Source organism: Lactuca serriola, chromosome 3, assembly GCF_051521515.1.
Source record: "Lactuca serriola cultivar US96UC23 chromosome 3, Lser_US96UC23_V15, whole genome shotgun sequence".
Classification (NCBI taxonomy): domain Eukaryota; kingdom Viridiplantae; phylum Streptophyta; class Magnoliopsida; order Asterales; family Asteraceae; genus Lactuca; species Lactuca serriola.
The window spans coordinates 166,686,535-166,693,755 of NC_136410.1; the positions used below are offsets into that span (position 1 = coordinate 166,686,535).

Genomic DNA, 7,221 nt, shown 5'->3' on the forward strand with positions numbered 1-7,221 from the left:
AACAGGAGGCTATGAAGGAGGAACATCAGAAGAGTGAGCGAATAGTGGGTCAAGTCACCTCCTTCGATTATGATAGCAGGGGGTTATTGACGCTACACCGTAGGGTGTGGGTGCCATATCATGGAGGCGTGCGCTAGATCTTGATGGAGAAGGCACACAAATCCCGATTCTCTATTCATCCAGGGGCGACGAAGATGTATAGGGATCTTCGTCTAGACTATTGGTGGCCCTGCATGAAGCGGTATGTGGCGTGGTACGTCGAGCGGTGTTTGACCTGCAGAAAGGTCAAGGCCGAGCATCAGAGACCACACGACAAGATGCAGCCGTTGGACATCCCTTTATAGAAATGGGAGGATATTACGATGGATTTTATCACAAAGCTTCCCCGGACGGTGCGAGGAGTAGATTCGATTTGGGTCATCGTAGATCGATTGACCAAGAGCGCCCATTTTATTCTGATTCAGGAAAGCATCTTGGCCGAAAAGTTGGCCGATATCTACATCAGGGAGATAGTGGCATGACACGGGGTGCCAGTGTCAGTGATATCATATCGAGATGTGCAGTTCACTTCCAGGTTTTCGAAGAAGTTTCATGATGAGTTGGGCACTCGTCTGCACTTTAGCACCACCTTTCACCCGCAGACAGATGGTCAGAGTGAGCGGACCATCCAGACATTGGAGGATATGTTGCGGGCTTGCGTGCTAGACTTCGGTGGTAGCTAGGATACCTATCTTCCCTTGGCTGAGCTCTCATACAACAACAGCTACCATGCAAGTATTGACCGTCCTCCATTTGAGATGTTGTGCGGTCGGAGGTGCAGGACCCCGATATGCTGGGGTGAAGTTGGCCAGAGGGTCATGGGGAGCACCGAGGTGGTGCTCAAGACGACCGAGAAAATCCAGCAGGTTCAGAGCAGGCTTCAGACTGCGCAGAGTCGGCAGAAAAGTTATGCCGACAAGCGTCGATCAGACCTGGAGTTCCAGGTCGGGGATATGGTTCTCCTAAAGGTGTCGCCTTGGAAAGGCGTCATCCGATTCAGGAAGCGGGACAAGTTGGGCCCGAGATACATTGGACCGTTCAGGGTTGTAGCCCGGGTGGGCAAGGTGGCATATAGGCTGGATCTGCCAGCCGAGCTCAGCCAGATCCACAACACCTTCGATGTCTCCTAGCTGCGGAAGTGTCTCGTGGATGATTCAGCGGTGGTGCCGTTAGAGGATATACAGGTTGATGACAGCCTGAATTACATTGAGCGCCCAGTCCCAATCCTCGACCGGAAGTCGAAGGATCTAAGGAACAAGAGGGTGGAGTTAGTGACGGTGCAGTGGCAGCACCGAAAGGGGTCCGAGTGGACTTGGGAGCCGGTGGAAGAAATAATGGAGCATTACCCCGAGCTGTTTTAAGATCGAGCAGCAGACTTCGAGGACGAAGTCTAAAATAAGTGGGGGAGATTTTTAGCACATGGTTTCTGGTACGTAAAATTTATCTTAGTGTTTTTCATTTTTAGCCTTGGACTCGGCGAGTTGCAGGTCCGACTCGCCGAGTAGAGACGGGATCCGGAACACGTTTAAGTTGGCGACTCGGCAAGTCACCGCTGTCTGATGAAACCCTAAATTTCAAGGGTTTGCACCCTATTTAAACCCCTCATTCGCCCCCCAAGCTCGCCCCCATTCACCCTCAGAGCCCTATACTTCGTTCAAGCCTTGTTCCTTGTGAGTTTGAAATATTTGGTGTGTTTTCTTGAAGTTTTGGAGTGGGAAGGAGAGTAGATCAAGAAGAAGAGGAGGAGGACAGGCATCTTTGAGCTATCTCAGTGTGTTCCTTAAGGTATAACTCGATTTCCCTCTGTTTAATGCTTATAGTCCCTTTTAGCTCCATAGAAGTCCTTCTTGAGCCTTTCCCCCAAGCTTGTTGTGCTTTATGGGTTGTAATAAGTTGTTAGCCTTTAGATCCAGGTGTGATTGAGCTCCAGGAGCTTAGATCTACTGTCTTTATGGAGCCATATTGCATGAAAGCCCTAAATATACTCTTTTGGTGCATTTTGAGCCCTAAAACCTTTATTCGTGATTATTTACACGTAAAGTTGGAAACTTTACGTGTTATTCATGTCCTAGAAATCCAGATCTATGAATGGCATGAGCTGGATCCAAGCAGAATCGTGTGTATAGTTTTTGCATGAGCCCTAGACTCACTCATGAAGTCACTCGGCGAGTCAATGCCATGACTCGGCGAGTTCAAGACAATCTTCTTGTCTCAAGAACAACTCGGCGAGTTGTTCATACAACTCGGCGAGTCACAACTTAGAGTGTTCTTCGGATGAAGATGAACTCGGCGAGTTGTTTATACAACTCGGCGAGTAGGATGAAGGACTATTGGCCTTGGGTATAGAAGGAAAACTCATCGAGTCAACGCTTAACTCGACGAGTAGAGACGGATTTATAGTCAGACTAAGGGAAAGGGACTCGGCGAGTTGGCAAGCCAACTCGGCGAGTCTGGTCAACTGGCAGTTGACTGTGACTTGACTTTTGATTTGTTAAGGGTAAATGGTCAATTTACCCTGAAGGCGGTTAGCAGTATTTGACTGAGTATTTTGTGGGAATTATAGCCGGAGGATTTTCGGAGTGGCAGCAGCAGCAGACAGTCAATTTCCACACCGATCAGCAGCTATTTCGAGGTGAGTTACCTCCCAGTAGCGGTGGGTCTACGGCCACAATGCCGGCCCGCCAGTAGGAGTTGTATGTTAGATGATTGTCTTTGTGATGTCATCTAGGTTTGCTACTACCTGATACGTTATATGCTGGCATGATATGTTATATGTGATAGTAGTAGAGTTTGGTTGTTAGGACCGAAGGGTAGGTCAGACACCCCAAATATGTCTTATAGTATGTGAAGATATGTTATATGCTAGCATGATATATTATATGTGATAGTGGTAGTAGTAGGGGAATAGTCCTTGAGGGTCGGTTGTTAGGACCGACGGTAGGTCAGCACCCCAGAATGGCTTGACATGGGTAGGTCAGCGCCCCAGAATGGCTTGACACGGGTAGGTCAGCACCCCAGAATGGGTTGACGTGGGTAGGTCGGCACCCCAAAATGGCCGTACCGGGTAGGTCGGGCACCCCAGAATTGCCCGACAGTATGTATGATATGTGATTGTATGTTATGTGGTATATTGGGGGAACTCACTAAGCTTCGTGCTTACAGTTTTCAGTTTTGGTTTCAGGTACTTCTTCTTTGAAGGGGAAAGAGCTGGCGCGGTAGCGGTACATCACACACCTGCTTGTATTCCGCATTATGATATCTTCCTGGGAAATTATACTTTGACACTTTTATGATTATGACAATGTTTTCTGTTATGAAACATCTTTTGTGAAATGAAATGATCGTTTAATGATTTATTTCTAAATGTTTTGCTAAGTACATGTTTTTAAAAACGAAATTTTTTGCTTGTATTTTTGGGACGTTACACTATCTAGACCTTCTAGCAGTCTATAGAAGAATCCTAGCGGACTTATGAAGAATTTTGCTACGTTTTCAATGAAGTACCACTCTGTTAACATTCTTCTTTATAGTTCTTTTTTTTTTAGATATAGATGCATATCACAACAATAAGGCAGAAAGAGGTGTGAGCGACCATTAAAGCTGAAAAGGTAATATATAATTTAAGAATAATATATAAAGTGTAAATTGTAGATTTATGATATTTATTTCAACGAAAAATATGTTGTTTGATTGTTAGGTTATACATCTGTTTTTTTTTATAATTTGATTTTGACAAGTTTGATCTAAATTTGATAATTGAAGCAGGTAGCAAAGATATGTGCTAACGATTTTGAATTTGTATTGCCCTATAGAAACCAACTGTAGCCTCACAGACCGTTCTCATATATCTCAGTAGGTCTTAACATTTCCTAAAATTCAACTACAAGAAGCCATGGATGCACTTCTTGAATCAAACCTCTAAACTGAATTTCATTTGTTAGTTGGATGTAGTGACCAAAACGCAAGATTTGTGAAAGTTCATTATTATTTATTAGTGTTAACCTTTAGCAAATTATGAAACTACTATTATATTTTTGTTAAAAACATTTTTTTGTAATAATTTATTTGATCGGAAGATATGTATATGTGATTTGGTGTAGCCTAAAAAAATCATATTTTAATTTTTATAAGGAAAAATACTTTGAAATCGACCAAGTTACAATGTTTGAATTTGATGTTTATGGGTATGAAAATGCACTTTATTTGTAATGTTTATCGAATTTCTTTGCAGAATTTAATGTTGTTGGTACATGTAGCAACTTATTGTTGCTTTTGGTTTTACATGGCCAATATGAGAAGAGCCATATGAGTAGGGGTGCAAACGAGTCGAGCCGAGCCTAAGCCTAACCAAGCTCGAGCTCGGCTCGCTTCAAATTTGTATGGCTCGAGCTCGAGCTCGGCTCATTTCGAGCCCCAAATAAAGAGCTTGAGATCAGCTCGTGAAGTAATACATAGGCTCGGGCACGACTCGTTTTGTCTAACTTAGCCTAAACGAGCTTAAGCTTGGCTCGACCTCGTTAAAAGCTCGTTTACAAAATGAATTCCAGAAAAGAAAAAAACTACAAATTTACTTCATTTTCAGCAAGGTGCAAACTACTTAAATTTCAACCAAGATGCATAAATAAAATCTTCAAATTACACAAGTTTTAAACTCCAACAAACAAACCTAAACTATAATTAAATCCAAAAGAAAGTCTTCTTATTATGGAAGTTCAAATTACAAAATACTATAAAAACGATTAAATTTTAACATAACATATTATCAAAACTCAAAAGCCAATCTTCCTTGGAACAAATTCAATCCAACAAAATCTGCAAATTAAAACATTTTATGAGATGTACAATATAATGTAATTAAACCAACAAGATTACAAGTAGATTAAAATGACTTACACCTTTAAGTATTACTTGTCCCTGTAGGTAATAAAACCTCAATGGTCATTTCCTCCTTCTGTAAAAAGAACCCACCAACACGATCAAATATTAATAAATTTAAATAATCAAATGTTAGTTCATGTGTTAAAAGTTTATCAAATGTACCTTCAATTTTTTCTTGATTCCATAACGATGTCTAATCCAATCTCCTCCACAAATCAACTTTTCAACAGTGTATGGCGCCAATGAAGATCGGTATGGATCAATTACTCTACCCCCAACACTAAATGTTGCCTCAGATGCAACGGTAGAAATCGGGATCGGAAGCACATCCATAGCCATCTTTGATAAAACACGGTACTTTAGTTTATGAACATTCCACCACTCCAAAGCCTTAAATGAATCCATTCCTTTTTGTCCCTAGTTCCTATAAACACCTTCTTCCAAATACATATCTAATTCTGACTTTTTTGGTCTCTCCAAATCTATATTTTTTATAAACTCCCCAAAAGCCTCCCATCCTGACCCGAGTGATGTTCTTTTTGAAACATCATTTTCTCCACATCCATTTGCAGGTGTTGCAGTTTCTTGGACTGATGCATCATGTATTTCCAAATACTCTTCGTACATTTCATAAAGTGCTTTCTTCACTTCTTCAATGTTCTTTTCAGCATTGGAGTATATGGTTGGGAAACTAAATTCTACTAACTTCATTTTTAATCTCGGTACCCAACACCCAAGTAGCTATTGCTTTTCTCATTTTGTTACTATCATACTTTGCATCCGGCCTGATCAATGAAGGGAGCTTCTCATGTCCCACATCCACATCAGACCTAATAGGTGGAAAATTCAATAAATTTTCTTTTCTTCGTAATCTTTATGTGGCTTGCATATAAGCAAGTGCCTTTTTAATGTTGATGTAGTCCCGCTTTCACCATAGGTTAACTTTGTTTTACAATGATTACACTGAGCTTTTTTGGTACCATTAGATAGAGTCACAGCAGTGAAACCTTCCCATGCCTTTGATCTTTTTTGTCGTTTTCGTTTCATTACTATTTCTTCTTTACCCCCTTGGATTTCTGCATTTTACTATCCAATATTGCCATTGTCACTTGGAATATAATTCTGAGGAGTCGGTTGGTCATCATCATCTAGATTTATAGGAGCATATTGCTTCTTATTCTTAACCCCTTCCATTGGATCCATAAAATCTGAGCATGGTTCATAACAGAACATATATCAAAGTACGTACATTTAATAAATAATAAGCATACTTATTTCATCATAATTCATAAATATGTTTCCTGATAAGGGTCGTGAACTAGTAGCCATAAATAGTATTATTAATACAAGTTATTTGATAATCAATTAATCATACTGGGTTAAAAAAACAAAACACATGTGACTCTCAACAACTAATATTATAATAAATCGGTAACTAATAGTAGATACCTGTGGAAAGTTGAAGTAAAACAGAAAAAATATTATAATAAATCGGTAACTAATAGTAGATACCTGTGGAAAAACTTTGAACTTTGAAGAGATTATACTTCTGTGCATAAACTCCTATCACGATTACAGCTTAGAACAAAAAATCTGAAGTTTGAATGACTATGCCAATAATCAATTTTGTCAATAGTCAACACAAGCTGAGAGAGAGAGAGAGCGCAATCGTAATAACTTACATCAGAAGACTGTGATGTATAATGAGTCGATGCAGATGTATAATTGAGAATAAACAGGCAATCGTGTCATCACACTGCAGTCGTTGATTTGAGAAAACGCGATAGGGGACGACGACGCTCAATGAAGGACGACTGGTCGTAGTGGTGCGTGGACGCCGTCAATACTCGATAGAGTCGCTGGATCAGCGAATCACAGAAACCGGGGGGGGGGGGGGGGGGGAGTGGCAGAATGGTTGTTCATCTTCTTGGTCTCTTGGATATGAAAACGTCAAACGTGAATGAAACTTTCCTTAATGACCAAAACCTAATTCCCTAATTTTCCAATTTTGTATTCTAATATATATATATATATATATATATATATATATATATATATATATATATATATATATATATATATATATATATATATATATATATATATATATATATATATATAGAGGCTCGTTTAGGCTCGCGAGCCTAAGCGATCTTTGTTACGTAGGCTCGAGCCCGAGCTCGTTTAATAAACAAGCCTAAAATTAGGCTCGAGCTCGGGTCAGGCTCGTTAAAAACCGATCTCGAGTGGAGCTTTTACCGAGTCGATCCCGAGTAGCTCACGAGTAGTTTGGCTCGTTTGCAG

General features: G+C 40.5%; 1 long non-coding RNA gene across 2 annotated transcripts; it reads right to left on the minus strand.

Annotated features, from left to right (window-relative positions):
* Positions 1 to 4,716: 4,716 nt before the first annotated feature.
* LOC145093348 (uncharacterized) lies at positions 4,717 to 6,821 on the minus strand. 2 transcript variants are annotated; one of them, XR_013702840.1, is made up of 5 exons: positions 6,600 to 6,821; positions 6,430 to 6,525; positions 5,080 to 6,125; positions 4,935 to 4,990; positions 4,717 to 4,851 (listed from the first exon to the last, which is right to left on the minus strand). It is a non-coding gene; the product is annotated as an uncharacterized LOC145093348 (long non-coding RNA). The 2 variants fall into 2 exon arrangements; XR_013702839.1 differs by having other exon boundaries at positions 6,430 to 6,820.
* Positions 6,822 to 7,221: the final 400 nt, after the last annotated feature.